The sequence below is a fragment of the Malaclemys terrapin genome, chromosome 8 (assembly GCF_027887155.1).
Source record: "Malaclemys terrapin pileata isolate rMalTer1 chromosome 8, rMalTer1.hap1, whole genome shotgun sequence".
NCBI classification, from domain to species: domain Eukaryota; kingdom Metazoa; phylum Chordata; order Testudines; family Emydidae; genus Malaclemys; species Malaclemys terrapin.
The window spans coordinates 11,164,462-11,186,569 of NC_071512.1; the positions used below are offsets into that span (position 1 = coordinate 11,164,462).

At 39.9% G+C, this 22,108-nt stretch overlaps 1 protein-coding gene across 1 annotated transcript in view; it reads right to left on the reverse strand.

The window, feature by feature from the left end:
- Positions 1–18,501, reverse strand: part of SLC25A48 (solute carrier family 25 member 48) — a 124,276-nt gene extending 105,775 nt beyond the window's left edge. Inside the window, exon 1 of the transcript XR_008445980.1 lies at positions 18,478–18,501. The gene's annotated coding sequence lies outside the window, so the exon portion shown is untranslated. The remainder of the gene's footprint in view (positions 1–18,477) is intronic.
- Between the last annotated feature and the right edge of the window lie 3,607 nt (positions 18,502–22,108).

Consider the following 22,108-nt stretch of genomic DNA (forward strand, 5'->3'; position numbering starts at 1 on the left):
GAATTACTGAACACATTGAAAAAAAAAAGAAGGATTTTGATTTAACTCACCTCCTTTGTTTGATAAGTTGACTAGGGGGGAAATCTAACTTCAAAGGAATCGCTTGCACAGCTGATGACATTTAGGAAGAAGGGGAAAAACGTTGCTTTTTTAAGAGACTTACAAATGTCATGTGTTCATGGGTGCAATTTTCCATGAAGAAAAAAAAAAATCTCTCTCCCAGAAACAACATATGGACCATGCAATGCAGGAGTTACTATGGTAACCAGCCTTTTAAAAATCACTACATATATATATGCCAACCAAATGGATGTATTCATTTTAGCCTGGGGTCTATATTAATTTATAAGTCCCATCTTTCTAACATTTGTTTGTTTTTTTCTTTTTCTATAAAATATGCCTAATTGATGCTTTAGACACTGGCTGACTGTGCTGCCTTTTAGACTCGTGCATACTTGGCAACTGAAAGATAAAAATATCGCAAGGGAAGGTCATTTGCACAAGGAGGGAAAGTTAACTTGACTAACTCAAAATAGAGGCATTAAGCATAAAAGTACAATTACAGAATCAAAATGATTTAAGCTCTAAGGTAGGAATACAGCTGAGGTGACATTTGGGGTCAATAAAATGTTATATATTAAAAGAAAATAGCAGCTTCCAAAGCTGAATAAAGGACACTGACCTAGAGAGATCTATCTTGAGGAACCTATTCATGCCTTTGTTTACGAATGGGAAACAGCCCCACGACAAAGTGCAATGCACATCTCTGATCAGACTCGAGCCCTGACTCCAAGAACTCTTGCAATGTAAACTACTGTTTCTGAAAAGGTTTATACCAGGTTCTTCTCTCACAGATGCCAGTGTTAAAGCGTGGTCCTGACTTCTGCCAGTACAGAAGTCTGATCCTACTCTCATCAAACTCAGTGGAAGTTTTACTCATGACTTCAAAGGGAGGAGGATTGCACTCCAAAAAAGAGGAAAAATGGACTGGTTACTTTTGTTTTGTTTTAATTCATGGTGACCTGCAAAGAAAAAGACATGTGGGTTTGTATTATTTTGTATTTCTGCAGGATGTATGAAGGGACCCTGAAAAATGTTGTTTCTCATCCATCATTTTTTCCTCCAACCATTAGAAATAACAGGACTTCCTTGTGGTTTTCTGGAGGACTCCTTGGAGGGTCACCAAAAGGGGGATCATGAGTCACAGGAAACTGAACGCTCTGCAGTTGAAAGGGGAAATTGGGGGGGGGGGTTAATCCGACTGTTTAAAACACTGTGGTTTTGGTAATGCCTACTTCACTCAAATACTGAAACAAATTAGGGAGAAGCGCTCTCTGTGAAAAACTGAACTCCACAGCTAGTTCAGACCAGGGCTGAGAAAGCTCCCACTCCATTTCTTTAGTTCTCCAGTGATTTCAGTGACATGGGATACACTTATTACTATTTATATTATGTTAGCCCCTAGAGGACACAGCAGAATGAGACCCTCACTGTGCTTGGCATAGTCCAAACACACAGTGAAAAAAAGTTCCTGTTCCAGGGATCTTACAATGTAAACAGACAAGATAGACAAAGAGCAGGAGGAAGAAAGTATTACTATTCCCATCTTACAGAGGGGGAACTGAGGTAGAAGAAGATGTAAGTGACTTGCTCAAGGACTCACTAGAACTGAGCCCACATATCTTAACCAAACACATAGAATGCATGCATTCATAAACCTACACACATGCCTCTTTTGGCTCCTTCATCTGGCAGGTACTTAAGAGTTAACTTTCATGCTTAACATACACATGCTCATGTAGCACTGAAAGGTTTTCCAGCTGATACAAAGTGGGGAACCCTGGAACTGCACCATTTCCACTGCATTCAGGCCTTTCCACTGGCACAGAACAGGGGGACGGGATTTGTCCCATAGAAAACCTTCAGTAGGTATCTACTGACATTATGAATGGCAACTGTTCGGCACAGAGTTAGTGTGGGCAACAGAACCAGAGGAAATACCCAAATTGTCCGTGAGATCTGTTGCTTTCAGGTAATTCATCGCACAGTGAGTCTATTTCATGTCAAGCTCTGAAAAACATAACAAAATGCCAGAGAAAAGCAATACTGTGTAAGGCATCAAAGGTCAAGATGTGCCCAAACTTAGAACTGCTGAGAGCAAAGCTTGACAATGAGAGTAAAAGCTCTGACTTAACTTGTTATGGAATTCAATGGGAACTGGAACTGTTTGTCCCAATGTCACATGCTACATATTTCACAGATTTTAAAGAACCATTTTCTGTTTCTGAAGTTCTATTATTACATTACAAAACAAAACATTGACATTAAAGCCAGACAGTGCTAGTCTGTCGAGCATAAAATATTTCCATTTGCATGTGTAGGGAAGAATAGATTCTTTGGTGGATGGGTTACTTTGAAACATTCTTGCTTTGCAAATTTTTGCCTGCAATGCCCTAGTTTACAGCATTAGCGTTCTTACACTTGCCTTCAAGTTCACCTCTCTTCTTATTCACTTATAGAGAGCTTACCAGTACCTCAGTACCTGATGTACATTTCTACCCTTTTCCTGCAATCACATGTTCCATGAACATTAATATGATATTTTGCATTCATTCCCATTTAATTTTTCAGTATTCCATCTTCTTGACCAGGAATTCCCTTGGTCGGGGTCAAGTAGAATTCCAGTCAAGGACTGTCCCATCCCTACAGTACCCCCAAAAATGTGGGAAGGAGGCAGACTGTTGGCCCACTACCATCACATGCCAGCGCTACAGGAAGTATTTTCCACTTTGTGGAGGGGATAGCTATGTGCCTGCACCCCTTATGCCCAGGGAACTCCAAGAGACATTCTTCTCCCACTAGCCAGAATACCTCAGTGCTCCATCGAGAGTGGTGAAAACTCCACACAGCTCCTTGCTCTGGGCAAGGTCAGTCTGCATGATCTAACCCTGTGAGAGCTCAGAAAGCTATTAATGGATTTTTTTCTTTATTCTAATCATTAATACTCAAAAGCACTTTCTAAAGTAAATAGTTTGAAAGAAAGGTTATAGATGGAGGGTAAACATAAGTAATTCGAGGTCTGTCTAGTCATGAGTGATGTTCTTTATTAATTGATCATCATCATTAATTATTATAATATTATTATTGCACCTAGAGGCTCCCACCATGATTAGGGTCCCATTAAATGGATGTTACTAGACCAGGGAAGTTAATGGATAAAGTAACAGATAAATTAAGGTACGATACACAGCAGATCAGCCTTCTGAGAGGACCTGCACTGATCTTCAAATACATTCTTCAACTGAATTTTTTCATCTGTTTGCCCCAATTTCTCTCTGCATATGGCTCCTGTTATTATCAGTGGGAGATGTGTTTGTGCACACTGGGGCAGAATTTAGCTACCTCTTTGCTCCGAAAGACTCAGCGTCCCTGTTGTATAAACCAGGGCCCCTTCCATTCCATTCCTAGCCAAAGAAATATGTTCACATTCGCCTTTTCAAAATATATCATTTCAAATGTCAACAGTGTGTCCTCAAGCATCCCTGAGATGTTTTATGATCATTCCCTCTCCCAACTGTTATTTTCTTTCTCAGTGTAATGACAGGCTACAGTACATTCCTTGCAAAAGAAATTTAAATATAGGCTAATAAATTTTTGTGTATGCTGTTTTCATCCTCCTCCTTTAACAAGCACCTGCAAAACATTCATTCTTTTACCTTTTCAACTTGAGCTGAGTATTTGGTGAAATGATCTCTGACTTGTGAGAGAGAAAATCATCAAAATATTCCCCCAACCAGTTTTCCTCGTCAATAAAATTATTTTAAAATAATACATGTTTACATTGCACTATAAATCTACAGAACATGGATAAAAACACAGTCCTAGCCCGCCCAGGAACCTTTCTTCTCAATGGGAATCTAAAGCTCTCTGTTCCCAGCTGCTCTATGGCAGAACGGCTCATAAAGAAGTGGAATGGTTTTTCTCTCTTGTGGGCACAGGATATATTTGCTCTGTCAGTGGAATTAATTCATCTTTGTGCAGAGAGCCAGCACAAAACCTAGGAACTATAAGTCTCACTTGAGCCAAGGGCCTGAATGGGTATATAACCCCTGTACTGGCCCTCCATCCGGGAGTGAATTTCGCCATTTGTGCGCAAATATGGTTGAATTAATCTTGTTCTAACTAAAAAAGATCACCTTCAAACAGCGGCCAAGTCTGGAAAATCTCCGTCCAAAAGGCGGATGTTTCAAATGGGTAGGAGCAAATGAAAACAGAGGCTTAGAATGGAAACTGTTCTCCATCCTTAACTAATGCACTCGTACTATGTCCAGTTTATACAAATTTGATAAATTATCCTCCATATGCCAAATACAGACCATGGCATTTTTGTTCACTCACAAAGTGGCCTGACAGCATTTCATATCTATTTTTCATAAATCCACTACATTTGCAATGAAGCCAATAGGTAAACGTTCAAAACCACTTGTCGCTATTAGGACACACCTTGGCTTACCAGCCTCCTTCAGTTCTAATTCAAGTTTCCCAGGAGACTTAAATCCAGCACAATTAACTACAGTGCTGCTATTACTGCTGCAATAATAAGGAGAGGGAGAGAGGGGGCCGGCCCCCATTTCCATTACAACCACCTATTTCCAGGGGTGTATAATGGGGCTGTAAAAATTTATTTCAGCCTGCACATTGGCACGGAAGATCTCTGCCCAGGAGCAAACAAAGTTTAATTACTCTCATTAAAAAACAAGAATGTTTCTGCTAAATAATAAAGAATGCAAAACCCAGCACAGACATGTACTGGATTTAACTGATGCTCAGTCAGCGAAGGATGAGGTTTAAAAGGGCTACATCCAGTGTGGTGATCTTAGGCTCTTGCCTTAAGCTTCTTTCTGGCTAGCAGTTCCCTTCTGGTGGGATGAACCTTTCCATAGTTCTGAGGTGAAGCATCCCCCTGAGTCCAAACCTCATTCCCCCAACCACAGCCATGTATTGGAAACTCTCTGCAGTTTTTTATGGCGGGAGGGAGTGGATCCAGCCCACGGGGACTCAGACTGTTTATTGCAACATCTTAGTTCACATTTGACTATAAATGAAAAAGCTGGCACTACCTTGAAATCTGAGGCTGAATCCTGCTTTCAGAGATACCACTGGAATGCAAAGAGGAATAATATGGTCCTCTGGGCTCTCTGAAAGCACATGATCAACTGTATGATGCCAAGTTAAGTGCTCTTTAAAACTGCCATATCTTGCTGCTTTTGTTGTTGTTTCCATGTTTGCATAACATGCTTGGAAGCCCATATGCTCCTCCATCTTACTTACCCCCCTTTTTTTTTAAAGTGATAAATTAAAGGTACTCAACACATCTTTAAGCCTGCAATGAAGGAATAAGTTAAAAATGCAGTGGTGTTTTCATTTAAAGCAAGAAAAAAACAGCAAGAAGAATGGTCTAATGATTAGCTCTTGGGAGACCTTAACTCAATTCCCTGCTCTGCAACAGACTTCCCATATGACCTTAGGCAAATCACATATCCCCATTTTACAGATGGAAATTTGAGGCCCAGAGAGGCTTACAGCATTTCCCTACATCTCAGGGGCGTTGTGGGGATAAATACATTAAATGATTTTGGCATGCTCAGATGTCATGGTGAAGGGGGGCCTATAAAGTATCTAAGATAGCTAGACAAGGCCCTGTCTTCTGAACAGCAGAAGCAAGATTACAACGTAAACAGCAGCCTAATTTTTCAAACCTGGGTGCCTGAAGTTGGGCTTCTTGTATCCATATGTGGGAGGCAGGAAATTGAGCATCTGTTCTGTATATTCACATCTCATGTACTGCGCTATCAGAACCTTCAAAAGTTGAAGGCTCACCCTGCATTAGGTGTGCAAAGAGGAGAGGGCACAAGGATCCTTCGTCTCCATATGTCCCTACGCTGTCTGTGCACCAATGCACACTCTGTCCACTCAGGAATACATTTCCCTGATTCAGGAAAACATCCCTAGTTAGAAAAGTACTTAAATCCCATTGAAGTCAGTGGGACCATGGGCTTTCTTGAATCTGTGTGCACAAGTCAAGTGCAAGAAGATTTCACCGTGTATTCTGTCAAAGGGAGTAGCAATATCTTTGGCAGTGTACTTTCCCATAGTACTGCCACAGTTCCTGGACAAAGCCAATCCAGCAGCATGCTGCCTCTGCCACAATCTAAAAATTGGCCCTTTTGTGAGATGAATTTCCTACCATCATTTCTGAGCTCTTTCCTTGGATAATGTCTTTTGCCAACGGATCACTTAGCATTCTAGATCTTGGGTGGGATTTGTTATGCTTTTAATTACATGGGCTATTTTTTTTTTTTTAGAACTGTTCCAGCACTGATTAGTTTCTTATTATAACGAGGAGTCCTTTTGGCTCCTTAGAGATTAACACATTTATTTGGGCATAAGCTTTCGTGGGCTATAACCCACTTCATCAGATGCATGAGGTGAAAAATACAGTAGGCAGGTATAAATATACAGCACATGAAAAGATGGGAGTTGCCTTACCAAGTGTGGGGGGGTCAGTGCTAACGAGGCCAATTCAATCAGGGTGGATGTAGATGGATTGAATTGGCCTCGTTAGCACTGAGCCCCTTCACTTGGCAAGGCAACTCCCATCTTTTCATGTGCTATAATATATATACCTGCCTACTGTATTTTTCACTCCATGCATCTGATGAAGTGGGTTATAGCCCACAAAAGCTTATGCCCAAATAAATGTGTTAGTCTCTAAGGTGCCACAAGGACTCCTCGTTGTTTTTGCTGATACAGATTAAAACAGCTACCCCTCTGAAACCTTTCTTATTACACTTACCTTCTGACACGGAGAATTGGAGTTTCTCAGAGCTAACTGCTAATGCAGATTCCCGTCACGAACACACAGTGGGTGCCAACACATGGCAGCAAAGAATTAATCTTTAATATTATACAGCTGCTGCTAAAATGAAGGAAAGCATCTGGAATGTTTGTGCATACCATTACCACTCCCTCTGTGAATGTAGAACATTGAAATGCAGCTTCCATGTACAGGCTGCTGTCGCCTTTTCAATTGTTCCTAACTTTCACAACCAAATTTCTTTGAGCCTGGAATTTTCCAGGCACAGTCTCCTGAGAGACTTTTCAGCAAAAGTCTTCAGCTCTTTTCAAGTTCTGGACATTTAAAACCAACCGTACTTTTGCCACATGTGTCTATCAGAAATCCTGTGTATGCACCGCTCAATGGCTGTTCAGATGTTATGCATTTCTATAAACACCTCTATATTCATGTGCCAGATCCTCAGTTTGTGTCAATTAATATAGCTCCACTGGCATCCACTGGTGCAAATTTGCACCAGCTGAAGATCTGGTCCTTTTATTTCATGACTCCTCTTTCTTCCTTATACCAATTTCACTGTGAACCTTTAATTATGCATTTTATGAGTTCCCATGACATGCTTATGGTTCTAGCTGTTCAAATTTGCCCACTCAGTTATGGAGAGTGTTATTAATGGTTTACATCCATCTCTGACATTCCATGGTTTAATACACAAGCAACATAGTATGTGTTATTTTGCATTTTATTCATGAGATTTACAAGGCCTAATTAATTGGAAAGTTTTGTTTAAAAGTAGCTCATAACCATGTCAGAGTTTAGTTCACACTGTGATGCTATTAGTCATCCCCTGTCTCAGCATGAGATTACCCATTTGGTTGCTTGCTTATGTGGGGACAGTTCTATGCTTGGTTTGTTATTTTAAATGGAGTTCTGTATGAATTGTGTATTTTTAAAATCAATGGTTAAGTACCTAGAGCTTCAGAAGAGGAGTTTCTTTGTATTCGGTAAGTCTAAATATATGATACGTCCAATCAATGAACACCTGGTGTTTAGATCCTTTTCCCCCCCCCTCCCCTCGTTTGATTTTCTTGGTGCTTATATTGTGTTAACTGTTTTTCAGATTTTATTTTATTGTAGGAGTTTGTGCTTGCATCTTAACGAACACACAGAAAGTCATGCCTAATGGCATAAGGCTGTGTGCTAATGGTAAGGAAACTACACACTCTACCACATGTATTCTATGCTTTGATCTCATTCATCTTGGGTCCCAATGAATCTTTGCTGCTCTTTCATGTGCAGATACAAGCCTCTTGAGATAATAGATGCAAAACCTGGCTGCAGAACAGAAGTTCGGGCAGTAACCACTCAGCAGAAAGAGCGGAAGTTTACTAGTAAATGAGCTCCTGTTGCTGCCAGTGGATGCCTTATGGGAAAATATTTTGATGGCCATTAATGCACTAAAACTTGGCTACGTTATATAAATGTGGATATTTTTATTTTCCTCTACTGCCAGATTCCGAGTTGCCTGTAGTAATTTCTGAATATTCTATCTTGATCAGGTTCTTGTGTTGTTAACTCTATGCAGACATTGTGTTAATTCACTAGCAACATTGTCAAGAAATGCACCCCAGGAAGAGGAGGTGGTAAATCCTCACATGCCCCTCTAAACAAACACTTTATGGATAATGTTGCAGCCATTTGCTGTGATGCACTGGCTGGGCTATCTCCACCACAGACAGGGCTGTCGCCTCATTTGGACTGTCTCCCCCACAGATGGGGCTTGCTAAACAGGTTTCTCCAGGACTGTCCCAGCCCTCGGAGGGGCAGAAAAGTTTAAAGACAGAGACACTCTCTTATTAACAGGATTATATGACAAGTGGGGAGGCCACCCCATCCAGTGTTAAACAGGGTGGTCCTCTTTTTCAGAGGTTTGTTCCCCATCTGGTACTGGGACCAAACCAGATGTGGTTTTGGCCAATATTGGATGGGGGATACTGCTCTGCCCCCTCCTGGTCTTAAAAATGGCGCCTCCTCGTGCAGAATGTCTAGGGTTCTGGGAATGTGTGAGTGGCCACCTTAATGTCAGGTTTCAGAGTAGCAGCTGTGTTAGTTTGTATCCACAAAAAGAACAGGAGTACTTGTGGCACCTTAGAGACTGACACATTTATTTGAGTAGAAGCTTTTTTTTTAGCCCACAAAAGCTTATGCTCAGATAAATGTGTTAGTCTCTAAGGTGCCTCAAGTACTCCTGTTCTTAATGTCCGGGTTTCCTGCAATAGCAGGGAACAGATCTCAATGATCCAGGAGATCCTTTCCAGTCCCATGTCCTAGGCTCCTATGAGGAAGGCAGATGGGACACTGAGGCAGAGACTGTTGGGGAACTCCAGAAGTTGTGGGGGGGGGGGGAGTCTGGGATAAGATAGACGTGCACATAGACCATTGTATTGTTTTAAAAACCCTTTTTTCTCATTCCACTGTGTTCCTACTGCTAACATGAAACTATACTGTGCTTTAAGAAGGCCATTTGGGGTCACTGTATTCACCACTGGTCACAGCTCCCAAAGGCAAGAACCGCAGGTACTACGGCCAGTCGGACCTGCTGAGTAATCACCATTGGTACACAGGGCGCTGTAGCTCTGGGCCTGGTCCGAGGGTGGAGTATAGTGGGATTCCACTTCTGACTGATGACCAGAAGTGTTTTCAGAGATGCAGGTAGCTCTAAACCATAACAACCATAATAAAGGACCCCAACCTCACAGTTGCTTCTATTCGCCCCCCTCTTATCATACAAGAACAAGGAGACATTCACCGGAAGGCTGCACTTTTAAAAGGAAAGAATATTTTCACACAAGGCAAAATTCTCCAGTGGAACTCTGCCACAAGGTATTGTTGAGGCCAAGAACTTAGTGGGGTTCAGAAAAAGCTAGGAGATTTATATGGATGAGGAGAACCTTTGGAGTTACAATAGTGAGAATTTAAAAGCCAAACACAAGTTCTGGAGGGGATATAACCCTTCATAGTTCAGGATATAAACGAACCTCTCTATCTATTGGGGGAAGAGGGGAAAGAGAAGGAAACTCTCCCTACAGATAGATTACTCTATAACTGCCTCCTAGAGCATTTCTTGCACCTTCCTCTGAAGCCTCTGGCACTGGCCACTATCAGAGACAGTTCACTGGGTTATTACAGCAGGATAGCAATTCCAATGTAACTAAGTCCTTACTCAGGCAAAACTCCCTTTGAAGTCAATGACAGTTTTTCTGAACAAGGCTGGGAGAATCAAGCCCACATGGTTCCTGTTTCTAGCATACTGATTATACCCAAAGGTAAGTCCCACGTACAGCCCCACACTCTATTCAGGGGTCTTGTCGCACCTGCAGGGCTGGGAACTATATGGAGTCCATGATTCCAATGTGTGACACAGGGGGGAGGATTGCCTACCTGTCAGGTCAGGTGGTAGCATTTGACACCTTCATGGGTGGCCCTTGGAGGCCACTTTGTGGTTGTCACATGTTGCGATGAGTTTATTTTATCTGTGACACAAGTTAAATCAACTGTATTGGCTTGTGCGCTCCACTTCTAATTCAATAAGGAATTCTCAGTACAGAGAAAAGCAGCAGTTAGGTTATGCAATATGTATGCTCCTCCTGCTGGCTGCGTAGTATTTCCACCAGTGAATTTTTCCTCCCAAAGACTGGGATGCTAATGAAAACAACATATGGGAGGCATCAGGCCAGGGGTTCCCAGCGTCCATTTAAGAACACATACCTCTGGTTTGGATCCTAAAGTCAGTACAGATGTGGCAAAAACAATTATCGGAGGAAAACAACATTTTGCAAAATAAGAAACAGTCTACTGTAAGGAGAATAGGCACTGGATATTGGGATAGCTAGTCGGGAGGAGTGAAGAGGAGAGTATCTCCCCTTCCTCTTTTAAAAACAGAGGGAGCGCTGCCCCAGCTCTCCCTGGCTTTCCCCACAGCTCCCCTCACCCCATCCTGATTGGCTGGTGCAATCAGAATTCCTTTGTTTCCAATCTACTTTAGCCACAGATGCAGCTGCATCACTAATAACTGGGACAAAACAGAATGCATCGTGGTTGCCACATGGATTGTGAGCTCACGGGGCCAGAGACTCTCTCTCGTTTGGTTGTGCAGTGGGGTGCTAACCCTCGGGTTGTCCAGCCACTAGTGTAATGCAAATTAACAGCTAAAACTGTCACAGAAAGATGAATTCTGAGCTCCACTGAATGCCTGAGAAGAAAAGAAAGGAAAGAGGCAAAAACTAAGGTCCAGATACTAGAATGCCTCAGTAACCAACCTTTGCACCTCAGGCCCATCTCTAAATGTAACCTGCTATTCCCATGTATCAGTTCTGGGTAACTTCCGTCTGGATGATCGTTGCAGTAAGTAACATCCAGAGCTCAGGAGCCTCTGCATTCTGTTAGCAATATAATCAATTTCACTTTGTGCAGAGTCACGTACAACAAGGCAAATAATAAGAGAAAATAGGCCACTGTCTCAGCGGGTACCAGCCCTTAGATCTTTTGTGGCTATGTAAGAATTAAAACTGAATACAATGCTAATGGGCTGCAGAAGCTCCTATTATTCACTTCTGTTCATGTTTCCAGTTACAAGTGCAAGGGAGCTGGAAGTTTCTGTGGCACCCAGTCAACTATTGAGTTCAAGAGTTAAAGAGACATAGAAACTGGATCGGACCATCTAAACTGTAACTGAAACTACTGAAAATACCTTTTACTTCTGGGACTGACCCTGCCTTGTCAACATACTCTCGGATGGTTTGTTTTCTTTACCTTTTGGCAATTTACCACTATCTTTGCAAAGTCTGTGTCACTTGGGGGTTATCCTGGAGTCTGGACACACGCTAGTACTGTTTGTTTTGCCAAACGTATCCTGTAGTATTTTTCTTACTCTTTGTGTCACTTTGGGAGTTTTCAGAGTAGCAGCCGTGTTAGTCTGTATCCGCAAAAAGAACAGGAGTACTTGTGGCACCTATCCGTACTTTGGTACTTTGGGAGTTTTGTTATACATCACACTGTAACCGAAAAAAACCTTTACTTCATTGCTCAAAAGTGGCACTGGGCACGGTGTATGGGCATGTTGAGGCATCGCTGTTTGGTTACACCATGTAATTCAGATTACACCATGTTATAACAACCCCATAAGCCTGATCCTCGTCTCCTTTGATGTCTGTTTTGTTACTCAGGATTTATACTGGGGTAGCTGAGAGTCCAGCTTAGCTTCATAAATCTTGTCTACACCTGGGGGCATTTGCAAAAATTCTCTACCCTTCCTAACACCAGCCCAGCCTCACTCATGCAATGTTGGGATCCAAGCTGTACAAGGAATGCTGGTGGGAGCGGAACCATGGGTGGCCTTTTCAAAAGCACTCAGAATTGGTCTAACTTGCTTGCCAATGCTGAAAGCTTTTGACAATCTCGCCTTAGATCATTTTGACCTTCTCTGAGAAGATGTAGATGACAGGAGGCTTGATTCAACACTGCTTCACTGTGCTGTTAAAACCGGGAAACTCACTGGAAATCAGCGCATTACACGAGCATAAAACCGGAGTAACCTAGTGGTGAATCACTGCAGTGGTCTTTAAAATAGTGGTGGCAACCAATTGCCTCACCATACTAGTGGCTCTCCAGGTTGTTAAAGCTGGTAAAGCTGAACTTGTGTTAGCAATGGTGGGAAATTTTTGCAAAATGTCCATAGCGTAGAAAAAGGGCAACATTTTTCAAGAGCTCCCATGATTGGCTTAACTCTGGTCCCCGCTGAAGTGAAGGGACAGTTCACCATTGACTTGAATGGGAGCAGAGTTAGAGAAACACTTGCTGAGTGCTTTTGAAAATCCTACCCTTAATTACCAAATCCTTACACGTTACCCAATCAGCACTTTTCAAACTTAGTGCAGGAACTGGAGCACCTTAAAGACAAGAGGTTTCGCTGTTGCAGGAACTTATAACGGCTGGTAGCTATGATCATAGGCTCAAAATATATTGGATTTATTAACAAAATAGCTTCAGTTTCTGTGTGTGAACAGAGAGGGTGGAGGGCAATCAATTACATTCATCTGTCGGATAGAAACAAATGTTAAATGTGTACAATAAATCAGTTTACCAACTACATAGCTCTTGGCACTTCTCAGACATCATCCTTTATCAGCTAAATCACTTCTTGACAATGGCACCGTCTTGGACAGAAATCTGGGTGTGTGTGTTTAATTGGCTCGTGACTAGTTGGAATGACTCATTTCTCTAGCAAAAAAACTTCCATTCTTCCTCCTTTCTTCTGTTAACTCATTGCTTACTCGGCAAATATGAATACCTCAATGGAACCCTGAGGTGTTTGAGCAATTAAGGGTGTGGTTTGGTGCAGAAAGGAAAGTATCAAGGGTTAATTTAACCTGATCTTGGTAACTAATAGTAATTCCATAAACGAGTTCAAAGGCCCTTGCATAGAAACTCAGTGATCTACAGAAAAGGTCATTTCATAAAATGTCTAATTTGTTAGTCTCCTGAGTTGAAGTCGTTTATATGAATTAACAGAAAGAGCAGAAGATTCTATCATACTATTAATGGAAAAAAATCAAAAATTGTTCATTGATATATTTGATAATGCCAAGAAGTTATAATCATGTAGAAAAGAAAAGCCTGAAATTAGGAGTAAAACTCATGTATTCTTCCCCATAAACTAATTATCAGTATCATTTAAAGGGTGCATCAGTTTGTTTCAAGACATCAAACTCAATTCCCTTTTCTATTAGTCAGCTATATTGTCTCACCAATATGCAGTTTAAAATATTTTGTATATTTGTGGTCATTAAATTCTTATGGGGAACCATTACTGTCTGTACTTTTTAAAAAAGAAAATAAAACAAATTTAGTAAAATTCTACACCTAATACTGTATTAATTCTAGATATTCCCACCAAACAACTCTTTTCCCTCCCCAATCTGTACACTGCTTAATAAGAGTAGTAATGAGGAGAAAATCCTTAAATTAAGCTCCAGGTAGTAGTCAGGAGAGGTGGAGTCTATAAAAGTAACTACCGAAAGCAAAGACTTTTAACTTATATTTTCTTCTGTGGGAGAAATCCTTTAACTTCTATAGCTGCAACCACAAGGTTAGTCTCTAAGGGCTGATCCAAACCCCAGTGAAGTCCCTGGAAAGACCTCCCATGACTTTCTTCTCACTTATATGTAAGTCAGGAAAACTCTTTTGACATCCACAGAACTACACCAGTGTAAACCAGTGTGAAAGTCCCCAGAAGTACATTCACACCTCTCTAGTTTTGACCACTTGACTTCAACTTATTCTCCAACCGCACATCTTTCTGTTGGGTTGTTCGCAAATATGTAAACTATTGTGTGGTTACAGAGGACCCTTAACATCCCAGATGAAGAGCTCCATCGGTGTTACACAAGTCCCTTACTCAATGAAAATAGTTACCACATCACATCTCACATGGAATTTCAGGAAGCAGGAAACTCACTAAATTGACACCAAATTGTTTTTTCCACTGCAGAATATTCTTAAGGAAACTATGTCTACGATAATAAACAGGCAGTAGCTCCTTCCATGTTGTAAAATTAATTATAAAGGGAAATTTAAGGAATCTATACAAGCTCCTCTTAGCCCCATATCCAAAATGTTTTGTGTGTCTTAAGAACATAAGAATGGCCGTACTAGGTCAGACCAAAGGTCCATCTAGCCCAATATCCTGTCATCTGACTTTGAATATCTCCGTTTATTGAATATTGAGAGCCAGGGGGAAGTAGACTGAACAGGAGCATTCTATACTCTTCCCTCTGCCTCACTGAATCTCTTCTACCCTTAAGCTTTAGCTCTGTTTAGCTTTCTTTAACTGCTCTGGTATTTAGGTCTCTATGCTTCCTATGAAAAGAGAGAGATTCAAATGGTTTAAAGGAACTTTCATTCTCTCTCGGCCTCATATGCTAATCCAAATCTCCTTTCTTAATTAAAGTTTTACTCTGCAAGTGTCTCTAACCTCTGTTTCAAACTGACAAAATCAAATCCAGCTCTTTTCAATAACCAATGCTCCTCTCCGGTTGAATGGCAGGTTTAATTAACAGTAACATTTTCTTTTAATTGCTAGATTACCACCAAGACAGAAGCCTCAAGGATTATTATGATGCACAGGGAAAATGTTGTCTAAAGAGTGTGCTGGATAGCATGTATTTTTTTATTTTTTTGGCACAAGAGATTAAAAAAGAAGTAGCTTTATCTGGTATAATCAGCAGTGATGTTAATGCAGACGTTGAACCCTACTGTAGAACCTACGTTGTAGAACCCTACTGTATATTTCTCCACACTAAGGGCATGATTCAACCTCCTCCCCCCCCCCACCCGAGCCCATTAGCCCTCCCTGTACTGCATCAGTCACAAGATACATTGATATCACCTACTCTATTCCTGTATTTGCAATGCACTCCCATCAGTTATTTTATTGATGTTGATGAGCTTGTGAAAATAAGTGGAGATAAGAGTGCTTGATTTCAGCAACCAAACCTTAGCTGAAAACTATATTCTAGGTTATGTACCGCCTATGCTGGGATTGATTACCAGGCATATGATTTACAAAATGGAGGAGTATGCTTATGCCAAGAATAGAGCAGTATTCAGACCTCTCTGAGTTAGCAGCGAATAAAAGAATAGCTTATCAGCCTAGAGAGCAATTATATGAATTAAAAGAAATATGGGCACTGTTTCTTGGTACATGTGGATAAAGAATGCTGAGATAGCTCAAATTATGCCAGATTTCCATTCTACCTGACTTGTCTGTTTTTATCACTTTTTTAGAGTTGTTTCCACCCACAGACATGTTATGTCTGTGTAAGTTTGTCTGCTTTTGTATTGTCTGGTCTTGCAGCTTTGATGAGTTATAAAGTTGCATAACTGTATAGGATATCCTGTGAAATGTGCAGTATTTGGTAACATAAAAGTGGCAAGTCATTTTGTATTTTTTTTTTGTTTGTTCCTTTATGAAAAATCAATAACAATAAATCACAAAAATGTATATTGATGAATTTGATCATATCAGAATCTGTTATTAGCAGTTGAACTTTATTTCATATACATTTCTAGTTATGCTAAAATTAAAATTAATATCTCTATGATGGCAAACTGTAACCTGCATTATGAAAAACATCCCCTTAGCATTCCTAGCACTTCTCCCTGTTATGAAATTCCGGAGTTTCACAGTACAATATTCAACACATTTTACAAATTGGGTCAGCCTGGTAAACAGTTATTGACCATTTAGGGGTGTCTCTGTGTCAATGCCCATTAGTATTTCAAAACCAATTTCTGCATAAGGGATGGATAGAATGGCCATAATTTGCCCATGTCTTGTATTCTAAAACTATATACTCTTTAATCCACCAAGGACTTTATTTTTGGTGAATCACTGCTGATTTGGGCTCTGATCCTGCCAACAGACATGTGCGTAACTGTGTGTGTGTGTGTGTGTGTGTGTGTGTGTGAGAGAGAGAGAGAGAGAGAGAGATACCCCATTTTCAGGAGCTTATTCTTGGCACTAATTTTAATAAGTTCTATTTAAATCATAAGTCATTAATTGAATGCTCTTCATTCCCTACCTGCCTTATCTTTACACTTTACTCTGATAAGTTTAAAACCTATTTGGCCTAGTAGGGCCCAGTCCTAACACCATTTCAATGTATTTCTCACACAAACAATATATCAGAATCAATACTCCTTGCATACCAGCCCTACTTTAGTTCCATCCCACATCCCCTCCTCTGTTATAATCTGTCCATGTGTTATGAGTCAGACCCACATTTTATATGCAGAATTAACAACAGACAATTGAAATACATGAAAACACATTACATGAGGGGTTCCGGTGACATCATAAACCCCAAGAGCAAAGATAGAGGAACTTGCCTATTGAGACCTTCCACAACCTCCAGGTCTTTAATAAAAATAGCAATGACAGAAGACAAGATCACAGCCTGAGGTGGTATAGGTACTAGGCAACCCTTTCAAGGACTAATTATTGCATAGGTTCTATCTTGGCATAGAGATTGTCATGAAGCCAAACTACTCATCATATACACTGTTAACATGTGGTAGCCTCCATTTCACTTTGTTTATGTAGCTTGGGAAACTGTTTATCATTTCCCATCTTGAAAATTCTAGGAACATTTTCAACATGAGTTTGCTGGGTTTGGGATTTACTGCATAAGCTCTTTATCTAAACTTTGGCAATCCATGCATACAAGACATACGGGAGGTTTATATTTGACATCCAAGGATACATTTCCAAAGTGATGTATGGGATTTCAGCTATGCCGCACTGATTAAAACTCATATAAAACATGAGATGAAAATTTGGTGGAGATCACTGAAAATTGCAATCTTTGAAATGCTGCAGAGTTTGAAACTCAGCTTTCCATTTAGTGATATGGTCCCTTATCCCAAGGCTCCATTAGCATGCTGCTGGTTTCATATTTAATATGCACAGTAGGCAAAGCCATTAAATATTTTAAAGCATGCCTGTGTATGTCCTATAAATATGGATGATAGCTCTATAACCAAATTCCTCTCCCTTTGTCAACTGATTTGATTATGGCTTCTCCATGTTTTAATGTGTTTTTCAAGCAGGCCTTTGACATTTTTAATACCTGTGGAGGAAAAGGGTTTTTTATCATCACTTTTGGAGCCTCGTTCTTGTTCACCATTTCCCTTTTATTCATTAGCAGCATGAAGATTTGCCACACTGGATGGCAACTGGCAAGTTAGATAAAGGGTCCAAGAGAATATGTTTGCTTAGGTTTTTTTAACTATTTAGTTAGGAAGTTTTAACAAGGTGACAAATCCTTGCCATATAAGTATCAGAAACAAAACAATCATTGCAACAGATTGTACAGGAATATAGTCATCAGGTCATTCTATCAAATAGGTTGTTACCATATGGGAGAGTGAGCATCATTACAATAATGTTGTTTCTATTGATTTTATTAAAGTGAGTGAAATCTAATCTAATCTATTTAATAGACCAGCTATGTCTATCAAATGTTAGTATTCAAAAAAATTAAACAGGTGGGGCTGGTTTTTTGCAGATGAATGTACTTTGAATACAAGGTAACCAAATATCTAAGTATCTGGTTGTCTTCTGTCTATTTGCTGGCTACATAATAGTGGGTTGATTATTCCAAACAACAGTCTACCATGTTGTTTTTAACATTCCTCAATGGCTGGGTCTTTTTCTTTTTCCAGTGACAGGCTACCAAAAGCAGAGCAGCTAAGAGATTAATGGCTATGGATTGCATCCCGATGCTCTCTACGGACTCAATATGTCCACCCTATATGCATAAATTCTCCTCTTTCACCACAATTTCGCCAACATTTATCCCCATTCAATCTATACATTGCTGTTAACCTGACTGATGTGAGGTACCATTGAAACAGTATCTTAGAGAAATTGAGAATATCTTTTTTTAAAAGAAGAGTTTCTCAAAGCAGTTAATCTGAATCCACTTTATCCTTTGCCCCTCTACAAATATTTGTGCTGCTATAATAAACAACAGCAAGGTGTAAATAGCATGAATACTTACAATATACATTCCAATCAAATCTGTGCCTGGTAATAGGGTTGGCAAGCTATTTACCCTCACTTGGTTGGAACAAAAATCAATCCCTTGCTAAACAGTGAGACTGGAGATCCTGTAAGAACGATATCTGATATACTAATTACTTGAAAATTGTTTCCTTCCCAGCATCCTGTTATTTAGACATGGTGATGTACTGATGATTCCTTTCTGATGATGGCTGCAGAGAAGCAGGTGGTTGGTCTCTGAACAAGACATTTTATTTTTCATTGTCAAATACCTTTTTCATTTAATTCCAGGAAAAACAATTACCTTCCTTTAGCATTTTTAATATCCCTTTTGCAATTCACTCATTTTCTCTACGTACCTCGTCTTGGAATTTTTCCAGATTTGACAGTCTTTGGGATTCATACAAATTCCTAATCTCAGGGATTTCCTTTTGTCTGTCAATCACCTTTAAAAACCTGGCTATCCTTTATTATTTCCTCTTTCATTCTCATTGTTTCATCTATAATAAGCAACATTAAATCCAGGGAGCAATTTTTTAAGTCCTGTTCCAATTGCTGTTTGAAAAATCTTTCCAGCTGAAAGTTGGATTTTTCTGGAGTCTTCTTCCCTTAGAGAATTTTGTTCTCGCTAATGTCATAACAAGGTGACATGGTACCGGTTCAGTCTAATTTCACTTGTTCGGGGTGGGGAGAGGGAGATTTTCTAAATGGCTGTAATGTTCATTTAACGTTTCTTTCAGAGATTCTGTCCTAAGCAATTTAGTGAAAGCTGTATGAGGTTCCATTGTACTATTTCCCTCCTCCCAGGAAAATGAGAAGACTGTGGCTTAGTTCTCAGTCTGCAGTAAAAGAAAAGCTCATGTATAGTTCCAAAAGTAGATTCATGGTTAGAAACAATATGCTAAGGTCCTTTTGAAATATGCATCACTGAGCTGCTGCAGCTTTTAGGGGATCTGTTCTTGCCTTCGTTGTCATCCTTTTAACTCCCATTAACATCTGTAGCAGCTCAGTGCAGACACTGATAGAAGACCAGACTCCTTGCTGCATACCATTAGGAGGAGAAAAGAAGGGATGAATTACTCACTTAAGTTTCATTTACTTCACCTTAGGCAGCAGTACCAGTGTCATGATATCATAGGGCCAATAGAACATTAGAGGACAACATACCAGGAGATTTCAGCCATATCAGTGCAGCAGCACCAGGGCAAACCACTAACAACCACCAGTGTTGATGGTGTAAACCATTATAACCTGGAAATTTGCACCAGTGTGGTTTACTCTGGCTTGAAACTACTCTAGTGGAGTGTCAATCTACTACAGCTGGTTGGCAGTTTTTTCATCTAAATGATATTTTGGTGAAAAATGGATTCTCAATCAAAATGAAAATTTGGAGGAAATTTTTCATTTTCATTGAATTTTTTTTTTTTTTTTTGACAAACTGGGCATGGAAAGTCTTTTAGTAAACGTTTTCAGCATTCAGCAAAACTGCTGGGTTTTAAAAACCAAAATTTATTACAGAAAACGTTTTTAAAATCAAATTTTTTTTTACCCCAAACTGAAAAAAGTCACCAAAAAACAGCTTTCAAAAGCTATTTTGTGTTTATGTTTTCACGGGAAATTCTGAAAAAAAAATGTCCATGAAAAATAATTGACATTTTCTGACCATCTCCACTGAGTATTTTAGGCATTTACATTAGTACAGAAGTACAAATGATGGGCCACTGATTGCTGAAATTCGGCCATATCCCCAGTATCAGCAAGACCTTAGTACAAGAAGAGACTAATGTCATTTCCTTTCACCACCATTTTACAGCATCAGAGTGAGGGGTTGGAATTTTTAAGAACACAGGCTAAACTTAAAAAACAACAAAAAAGCCCATGTCTTCTAAATTTGCGCACACGGTTTTATACACACACAGTTCTTTATACACTATCTTTTACATGAATGAGTGAGATAATCTGCATATGCAGTATTAGTGTGGGCAAATCTTCTCCAAATGCCATATGTAGCATGATTGTAGAATCAAAGACCTTGAATGAAATATATATGGTGCCTTATGGATATGAATGTATATATTATGATCTCTCATGGATAGCTTTATTTATTCATATGCACACTTATGCTATAATTCTGTTTTTCAAAACTATTTCTTATGTTAATGACTGTTTAACATTTTCAAAATATAAGAAATAATATAAAGCGAGAGAGAAAGTAGGAAACTAAGGAAGACAAAATAAAGAAAATCCTTCATCTCAGGTACCTGGAAACTCAATATATATCATTGGCAACCATCTTCTTTGTGTTTTTGTAGTTATATTATTTGCTTTTTATATTGCAGTAGCACCTAGTGGCCTCAAATAGGTATGAGACCCATAACGATAAGCACTGTACAAACAGATGGTAAGTTACAGTCCCTGCCCGAAACTAAAGCCCTGACCCAACCTGCCTCAGCACGGGGGTATGGACTAGATGGCCACTTGAGGTCCTTTCCAGCCCTACATGTCTACGTGCTTAATGGGACTACTCGGAGTGTGTAAAGTTAACTGCCATGGTGTGTAAAGTTAAGCCTATTCATAACTCTTTGCAAGAGCAGGGCCTAGAAGAAAAGATGCAACAGGTGGGTGACACAAACATCAAGCTGGGTAGAGGAGAATGGAGTGACGTGTTTTAGCATAGACTAGCTGTGTGCCGCAGTCATAGGTGTATTAAGCCTGTCAAAAGCAGTAGTTGCAATAATCACAGTAAATTGCAACTCCCACCTGCCTACTCATTATCACATGACAATTGTCTAAGGGCATCACAACAGGAGTGAGTTTTAAGGCAGGATTAGAGGGAGGCTATGGCAGCGACTTTAAGTTTAACTCTAAACCTGAGCATTGCTGGAAAAAATGCAAATTCTTTAGTAAAGGCCAAACTGAAAAGGGCTCTTGAAGAATACTGGCCAAGAGCAGCTCTGCTGCACCACTGGTATCCAGGTGCAAATCAGGGCAGAAACTGGTCTTGTCACTGTACATTGGTTCAGTAATACCTCGGAACGGGTAATTGTGCTTTGAAACACAATAGAAAAAGGGAGATTTTTATCTCAGTTGGATGAAATGATAAGTGTGCTCAGATATTCTAAGCAGTAAGCTTCCGATTTAGCCAGATGGCTAGGGAGGGCAAATCTTCAGCAGATGAATTATTTATTTTGGGCACACAAACTTTATCTCCAAAAGGTCATCAAACTTTTAACAGAACTGATGATGTCTGCTGCACATGTGAATGCTATTAATCCTCTCGTCGGCGAGAGCCAATATTTCTTTCAAACTTGATATGCGTGGTAGGACAACAAACAAAACAAAACAAACTCATTTATGGAAGAATACAGCTGAAGAGCATCTGTTTGTCTTACGTCAGTTGTTCTGCCCAATTACTTGCAAAAACTTAGGCTGGAAACCTTAGACAGAATGGTAGTCTGTCAAGTAAGCATAAATATTTAATACATGCATAATGTTTAATAGGGCTATAGTTAACAATGGACTTAAATGACATTGCTCACATGCTTAAACTTAAGTATGTGTGTAAGCATTTTATAGGATTGGGTCCTACATTTGAAATCCCCTATTTTTAAATTAAATATGGGCCAGAA